This window comes from Propithecus coquereli, unplaced genomic scaffold (genome assembly GCF_000956105.1).
Source record: "Propithecus coquereli isolate 6110/MARCELLA unplaced genomic scaffold, Pcoq_1.0 Scaffold131, whole genome shotgun sequence".
Lineage (NCBI taxonomy): Eukaryota > Metazoa > Chordata > Mammalia > Primates > Indriidae > Propithecus > Propithecus coquereli.
Window position 1 is genome coordinate 2,763,542 of NW_012137303.1, and position 7,847 is coordinate 2,771,388.

Genomic DNA, 7,847 nt, shown 5'->3' on the forward strand with positions numbered 1-7,847 from the left:
GGAGTTTGAGGTTGCTGTGAGCTAGGCTGATGCCACGGCACTCTAGCCCAGGCAACAGAGCCAGACTCTGTCTCAAAAAAAAAATAAATAAATAAAAGTAAAAAGTATCTTTCATTTTTCTGTACAAGTGGGTACATAGAATGCACAATGCTCAGCACCTTTGCTTTTCCTCTCCATATCTTGTGTATCTTAGAGACTTTTCCATATCAGTATATATAGATCTATTCCATTCTTTTTTTTCTTTTTCCCCCTCTTTAGAGACGTGGTCTTGCTATGTTGCTCAGGCTGGTCTTGAACTTTCGGGCTAAAGTGATCCTCCTGCCTCAGCCTCCCAAGTAGCTGGGATTTTGGCACCCGCCACTATGCCGTCCTATTCCATTCTTTTTTTTTTTTTTCTTTTGAGACAGAGTCTTGCTCTGTTGCCTGGGCTAGAGTGCCGTGGCGTCAGCCTAGCTCACAGCAACTTCAAACTCCTGGGCCCACGCGATCCTCCTCCCTCAGCCTCCCAAGTAACTGGGACTATAGGTGCGAGCCACCATGCTCAGCTAATTTTTTCTATTTTTAGTAGAGACAGGGTCTCACTCTTGCTCAAGCTGGTCTGAAACTACTGACCTCAAGTGATCCTCCCACCTCGGGCTCCCAGAGTACTAGGATTACAGGCCTGAGCCACTGTGCCTGGCCTATTCCATTCTTTTTTAAACTGCATAGTATTCCACTGTATAGATGTGCCACAATGTATTTACCCATTCCCACCCAATGTCCTTTAGGTTTGTATTCAGTCTTTTGTTTTCACAGACAAGCTGCTATGAACTTTCTTATAGCTCAGACACTGGAGTCAGAGTGGGTTTAAATCCCTGTGCTATGACTTATTAACTCCGTGACAGTGGGTAAATGTCTTTGCTTTACCGACCTTAACTGCCTTAACTGTAAAATGGGGATAATAATAGTGCCAAACTCATAGGGTTCTTGTGAAGATTAAACGTAAAGTACCTTGCTTGGTGCTCATATATGGTGTGTGCTCTCAATGAATATAAAATACTCCTCTTTTTTCCAACTTTATATGCATTAGAGTTTATCTGTAAGATGAATTCTTAGAGGTGGAATTGCTAGATTCAAGGATGTTCGTCTAAAATTGATAATGGTAAATCGTCCTCTGTGTTGGATCAACTATTTGCTCTTCTAGGTCTGCACTCTACCTGTCCCCAGTTCTGTACCCCAGGAGGCTGACCTCTATGAAACTGTATCACCCCATGTCTTTGCCCACCAGTGTCCAATCAGGATCCCTGTGAGAGATGGGAGGGCAGGAGGAAGGAGCGCCAGGCCTCTGTTGGGCAGAGGCCACATTCCTTTACCAGAAGCCAGCTCCTGCTGGGCAGTTGCTCCCCAGTGGCCTGACTCTCACCAAGTTTCAGTAAACCTCTCCCCTTGCCCAGTCAGGTCTGGCAGTAACTACTTCCTGCAGTGGCTTGTCCTTGAGCACTTCACCAACCTTGCAGGTTCCCTTAACCATGAGTACATCTCTATAAATAATCCTTTCGTTAAACTTCCTTCAGTTACCCTTTTAACATACCTTCTGCCTGGTACACGATCCAACTCACACTCCCACTGATTTGCTATGAGAATACCTGTACTCCCATACTGTTGCTGATATTGTCATGTCAGATGTTTTTAAGATTTTACCTAAAATTCCCCTTCAATTCTTTATTTTTTCTGGGTACCAGTGCTATTATTTATCTTTTCTCACAGTGTTTCCTATTAAGTTTTATTTCTTAAAGGCATTTGTATAAGTAAAGATATATATTTTTCCTCTATACTGTATTAGTTCAATTAAGAATATCAGAAAACTCAATCAAAATAATGTTAAGAATTACAGGAGACTTTCTCCTGGATCTGGTTTGGTATTTGTAAAAAAAAAAAAAAAAAATTATTGGAGACTTTTATTGTTTTTGTTTTTTTTATTTTATTTTATTTTATTTTTTTTGAGACAGAGTCTCACTCTGTTGCCCTGGCTAGAGTGAGTGCCGTGGCGTCAGCATAGCTCACAGCAACCTCAAACTCCTGGGCTCAAGCGATCCTACTGCCTCAGCCTCCCAAGTAGCTGGGACTACAGGCATGCGCCACCATGCTCGGCTAATTTTTCTATATATATTTTTAGTTGTCCAGATCATTTCTTTCTATTTTTTAGTAGAGACGGGGTCTCGCTCTTGCTCAGGCTGGTCTCAAACTCCTGAGCTCAAACGATCCACCTGCCTCGGCCTCCCAGAATACTAGGATTACAGGCGTGAGCTACCATGCCCGGCCAAATTATTGGAGAATTTTAAAACTTTACCCCAACATATTACATGTCACTAAGGAATCATTTCGTTAAGTGTGATGATGACATTGTGGCCATGTCTGTTGTTTTATTTTTATTTTTTAAGACAAAATCTCACTTTGTTGCCTAGGCTGGAGTACAGCGGCGTGATCATAGCTCACTGTAACCTCAAACTGCTATGCTCAAGGGATCCTTGCTCTTTAGCCTCCTGACTAGCTGGGACTACAAGTGTGTGCCACTGCACCTGGCTAATTTTTATTTATTTATTTATTTGTGTGTTTATTTATTCAAGCGGTATCTTTTTTTTTTTTTTTTAAGAGACGGGGTCTCACAGACCAGCCTGAACCTTAAGTGATCCTGACTTCCTGACCTTAAGTGATCCTCCCACCTCGGCCTCCCAGAGTGCTAGGATTACAGGCGTGAGCCACTGTGCTGCCTGGCTTAGTATCCTTTTTTTTTCAGAGACAGACTCTTTCTATGTTGCCCAGGCTGGAAGTGGCCATTTAAAAAAAAAAAAGGAAGAAAAAAAAACCCTTATCTTTAGAGATAGTCTCTAAAATACTTATAAGTGAATTAATCTGATATCTTAGATTTACTTCAAAATATTCCAGAAAAAATAAAAAAATATAATGTGGGGAATACATGGAACATGACTGGGAAAATGGAGGTAGTTATTGAAAGTAGATGACGAGTATGTGGTGCTCCTTTTTGCCTACTCTTTCCCATTCCATACCCATTCATTATCTCCACTTTTGTGTTTTAAAAGTTCCAAAATAAGAAGTAAACCAGCAAACACAAAAACACAGAGACAACTAAAAAAATCGAGTTGAGGAGAGTAATGGCCAGTGAGCTCCCTGCCTGAGGTGCTTACCCCCACACTGACTGAGGTGGCATCAAGGCAACCCTGGTCTTCATCAAGCACAGGAAGCCACAGCTCTCCATGTTCTGGAGTGGAGACATACAACAGCAAATCATCAGAGAGACTTTCCATTTGGCATCTAAGAAAGACGAAAATGTAATTTTCTAGAAGGAGGATTATTAATTGGAGGATATGGCAACAAACTGATTTCTAAACATTATGCAACATCATATATTTTCTGTGTGAATTCTTCAAAAAATGAACTTGGTATTTTAGATCTAATTCATCTATTTGTGGCTACATTAGGCAAGTACCTCTGAAAATGTCTGTGAACTGGATTTAATATTCTGTGTACACGAGGGTCACTATATTCTTGCAGAAATGGTGATGGGGGAATGATACTGGAACCAACAAGAGTGAAATTGTTATACAAATTCATGCACAAAATAAACTGGAGAAACTTGGGGCTATAAAGAATAAAATATATAAAGAATATAAATCTTCCTGAGATTCCAAGAGACATAAACATTGGTAACATCAGTATAAAAGTACCAAACCTGCCCTCTTTTAGATAAAAAAATTAAAAAGCCTACTCTCAGTAAAATCCAGGGGGGAAAGTCACCTAAATTTACCTTGTAGTTGTTTACCAAAAATAGAGGAGAGGCTTAACTTTTGCTCTTGAACTTAAGTCCAGGTACTGTATAGAAGTTGTGTAAACTGCTATGTGAAGTTCAGTGTTGCTTTTCTTGCTCAGTGATTTTAAAGAAATTGAGTAGTTCCAGTGTGATTATTTTTTCTACACTGCATTTCTATGCCCACTGAAGGCATGCCTCCTCTGTGTATTGGTTACTACAGTATTTTGAGAAGTGTTTGAAACATTTCTATAATTATGTGCAACCCAAAATATTGGTGTTTCATATGGATTACAAGTGCAGCATTCCTTAATTCTTTGCTGTTTGTTACAATTACCATTTAAAGAACCAAGTGTGGATTGCATGAAAATATTATGACCTTTTCCTCTTAATTTAAATAAACTCCAAGATAACTGGGGAAAAAAACATTAAAGTGGAATAATTTCTAAAAGTCCATACCACAATATTATCTGCAGTTCATTAGGTATGGATATTAACAAAAATTAATCATAACTTTTTCATTGTAATTTTATGTTCACATTATATTTGGATATCTCCCAAAAGAAAAATTTCAAACATATATGGCCGGTCCACAGATTTCCCATATCCTTTTTATTTTGAAAAATTTTTTTATTGGTTGCTAAACTAACTTTATTCTTTTGAGCTTTTATTTGTCTTTTTCAAAAAATGTCCCCTTTAATTGGAGAATTCGACACCGAAATTCTGTTGGTTGGAAAGAGCCTAAAGCAACATAAAGTAATTATCTTTCATTAAAAGAATTCAGAAGTACATTTCATGATCTCTATCACGTACTAAAAAATATTCATTTCTTCCTGGAATAGTTTTGAGGTAAAAAGGTGGAAAACAATCCAAAACTAATGACATACAATCAATCCCAAATAGGAAGAATATAATACTGTTGTTGGGCTACTGCTTCTTTGATTTCTTTATTTCCTCTCACTTCCCCCCACTATTATCTGACAAAACTCACTGACAGATGCTAACTTGAAGGATTCAGAACTTCTGGGAGAGTGGAAACTAGTCTGGAAATTCTATGTAGTTTTGAGACTCTTGTGACAGTTTGGGATTGTGTGGATACCCACAAAATGAAAATAATTAGACAGTAAGATTTATCTTGTTAGACTGAGATCTATGTTGTACTGTTCGGCATGAAAGGCAACCAGAGAACCGTCCAGGAGGCCAATTCTTTGGCAATGTTGGGTAGTGGGTCACATCTGCGCCAGGAGACCCCTACCATTCTCCCTCCGTCCCTCCCTCCTCATTGGCCTGTACGCGGACCTCTCCCTGCTCTCTTCTTGTATCACTCCCAGGGAATTCTTGAAATATTTTAAATACACATGAAAATTAAAAGAATAGTGCTATGAAAGCCTGTATACCTCTACCCAGATGCAGCAACGATGAACATCTTGCCACATTTGTTTATCTCTCTGCACAAACTTCTTTTTTTTTTTTTTTACTGAAACATTCAAAAGTCATTATGACATTTCTGCTCCTTCTAGTTCCTCCTGTTCCTCCTGAGTTTTAAATTTTGTTTTCAGTCTTTCTATATGCTGGTTCCTTTTCCTAACAACTTTATATAGCCTTCTTAGTTAAAAAAGAAAAAAAAAGTTTCTTAATTTTTTCATCTCTTTCTCTTTTTCACAGCCCACTATCTCAAAAGAGAAGTCCACACTCCTGTTTTCCACTTCCTACCTCTAAGTCAGCGTCAATGGACTACAGTCTGCCCTCTGCACAACTTCACCTCAGCAATGTCAGGGGCCTCGTGACTGGGAAACCCAACAGAGGCCTGGCTTCTCTTCTTGGTATTCCACATTGTTGAGCTCCTTCTTGAAATCCACTCCTCCTGCCAGGGCATAGTTCACTTCTGATGCACCTGCCTCTCCAGCTCTCTCTGAACCCTTCACCAATTCCCCTTTCTGCTCGCCCCTTCAACTTGGACATTCTAAATGGCTCCATCTCCATCCTTAATCTCAAATCAAGAGCTTAAACATTTTGTCCCTTAATAAGGGATTATCAGGTATCAATAAGAAGATGGAGAGAAACTTTTCATGTGAAAGAACCCACAAGAATGTCTGCTTCATAAACTACTTCCTTTTGATCCTCCAGTTATAGGTTTTCTGGACTTTGCAGGTTTAATTAAAACCATACCCAGATGCTATTCAGAGGAAGGAATGTAGGTAAAAAGCAAAAATGATCTTGCCTGTTAGTGGCTTAGAGAAAAAAATTGATGGAGAATGAAGCAGAATGTCATCTTTCTCAATTATAAAATTGTGGAATGTCATTTATCCAAGAAAAAGTCCTGTCTCCCCCATCTCCTCAGATACTTTAAAGTTAACTATTACAAACCCCATTCACAGGCCAAATACACACAGTACACATTGATTTCTGGCCTTAATGCTTCACAGAGAGCTAATCAACCTTGCTTGAAAGGTCTTTATCTAATTTTTTAAGCTTCCAAAGAGAAAAGCATGATCAACTCCCTATATTACCTTTGAATGAGAGGTGAATGTTTCCTCAGGGAACATGTCACTATTGAGGAGACAACATCTATGCGGAGAATTAAGTCTGGGCTGAGGAGCAGTTGATCTTCAGACTAGCAGATAAAAAGAATCAGTGAGAATGCTGATGCATCAGAAAAGGAATGTGGAAGGAGGCAGGCAAAGTCCTTTTGTAAGGTTTTTTGTTGTTGTTTTTAATGGAATAAGAAAACTGGATAGCTAAATCAAGAAAACACAGAAAATAAATTAGCTTTTAAGATGAGCTTTAATAAGCAACATGTTTCTTATTGGGAAATACAAGCTAAAAAAAGAAGCAATTTTAAAGTGAGATAGTTTCCCTTTTAGTCTTTTTTTCAATTTTCCAAATATGGTGAAACTGCAGCAGCTGCAGATTTAACAGAAGTAACACAACTGATGTTATGAGGAAGTCACAAATATATTGGTTTTGGTCTTTGTTGTTGTCTTCTAAAAATAAAATGGTTGTCTTTTTAATTTTCTGTTTCATATTATATATATTGAATACTCTCAAATATTAAAGGATCCCAATCAAAAAATTTTAATAGCAAAATAATCTGAAAGGGGCTTCCTTCTTATGGGTTCACTAAAACAATTAGGAAAGTAGAGGAAAGAATAGTTAAAAAGATATATTTGGGCTGATAATCTACTTTTGATCTAATTAGAGCTTAAACTAATTATGGATCTTTTAGGCCTGCTTTATTGTAAAATGGCAGCCCAGTTGTAACAACTTATTCTGATTTCATCATCAAAAGTCTAGTACAAGTGAAATACAAATGAAGTCTAGAGCTTAGTTCATAGTAATGTGTCAATGTTGGTTTCTTATCTTGGCAGCTGTATCACAGTAATATACAATGTTAGCATTGGGGGAAACTGGATGAGGGTTATATGGGAACTCTCTGTAATATCTTTGCAATCTTTCTGTTATATAAATGTAAAATTGTTCTACAATAAAAAGTTTATTAAAAAAAGTAAGCCTAGCATGTGGTAATGATAACAATGGATGTCTAGATAATGACTTGCTCAGTATTCCCCAGGTGGTTACTATAATCATTAGAATTATATATAAGAAAAAGCTTAGTCAAAATTTTGGCATTTTCCAAGTAAAATCCATGTTTAAAAAAATAGGCTCATTTTATCAATTCTAAACTAACAAGTAACCAATAAAGCACAATCAGACTAAGAACAGTTCTCTGATAGTTTGTAGAATATATGGAAATAACTGTCTTTCTTGATGCTGAAAGAGGTTGGATGAGACCAGCTGACCAAAAGAAAACTATCATCTGACAATTTCTGCTGCATTCTTGGTTAATTTGGAAAGAAAGGAAAAGAACCTGAGGAAATGAGATGCCCATATGTGTCTTCTTTTTCCATTCCAGTATTCTGATATGCCTGAAGTTAGGGCAATTGGAATGATCCAAAAATCCATGAGATGGGCTCTTTCAACAAATAATTTTGTAGAGCTCATTAAGTATCACATGCCTTCTTATTAAGCAAAAAAACAAAAC

The 7,847-nt window shown here is 37.8% G+C and overlaps 1 pseudogene; it reads left to right on the forward strand.

Moving 5' to 3' along the window:
* Positions 1–3,748, forward strand: part of LOC105805638 — a 25,175-nt pseudogene extending 21,427 nt beyond the window's left edge.
* The last annotated feature ends 4,099 nt before the right edge of the window (positions 3,749–7,847 follow it).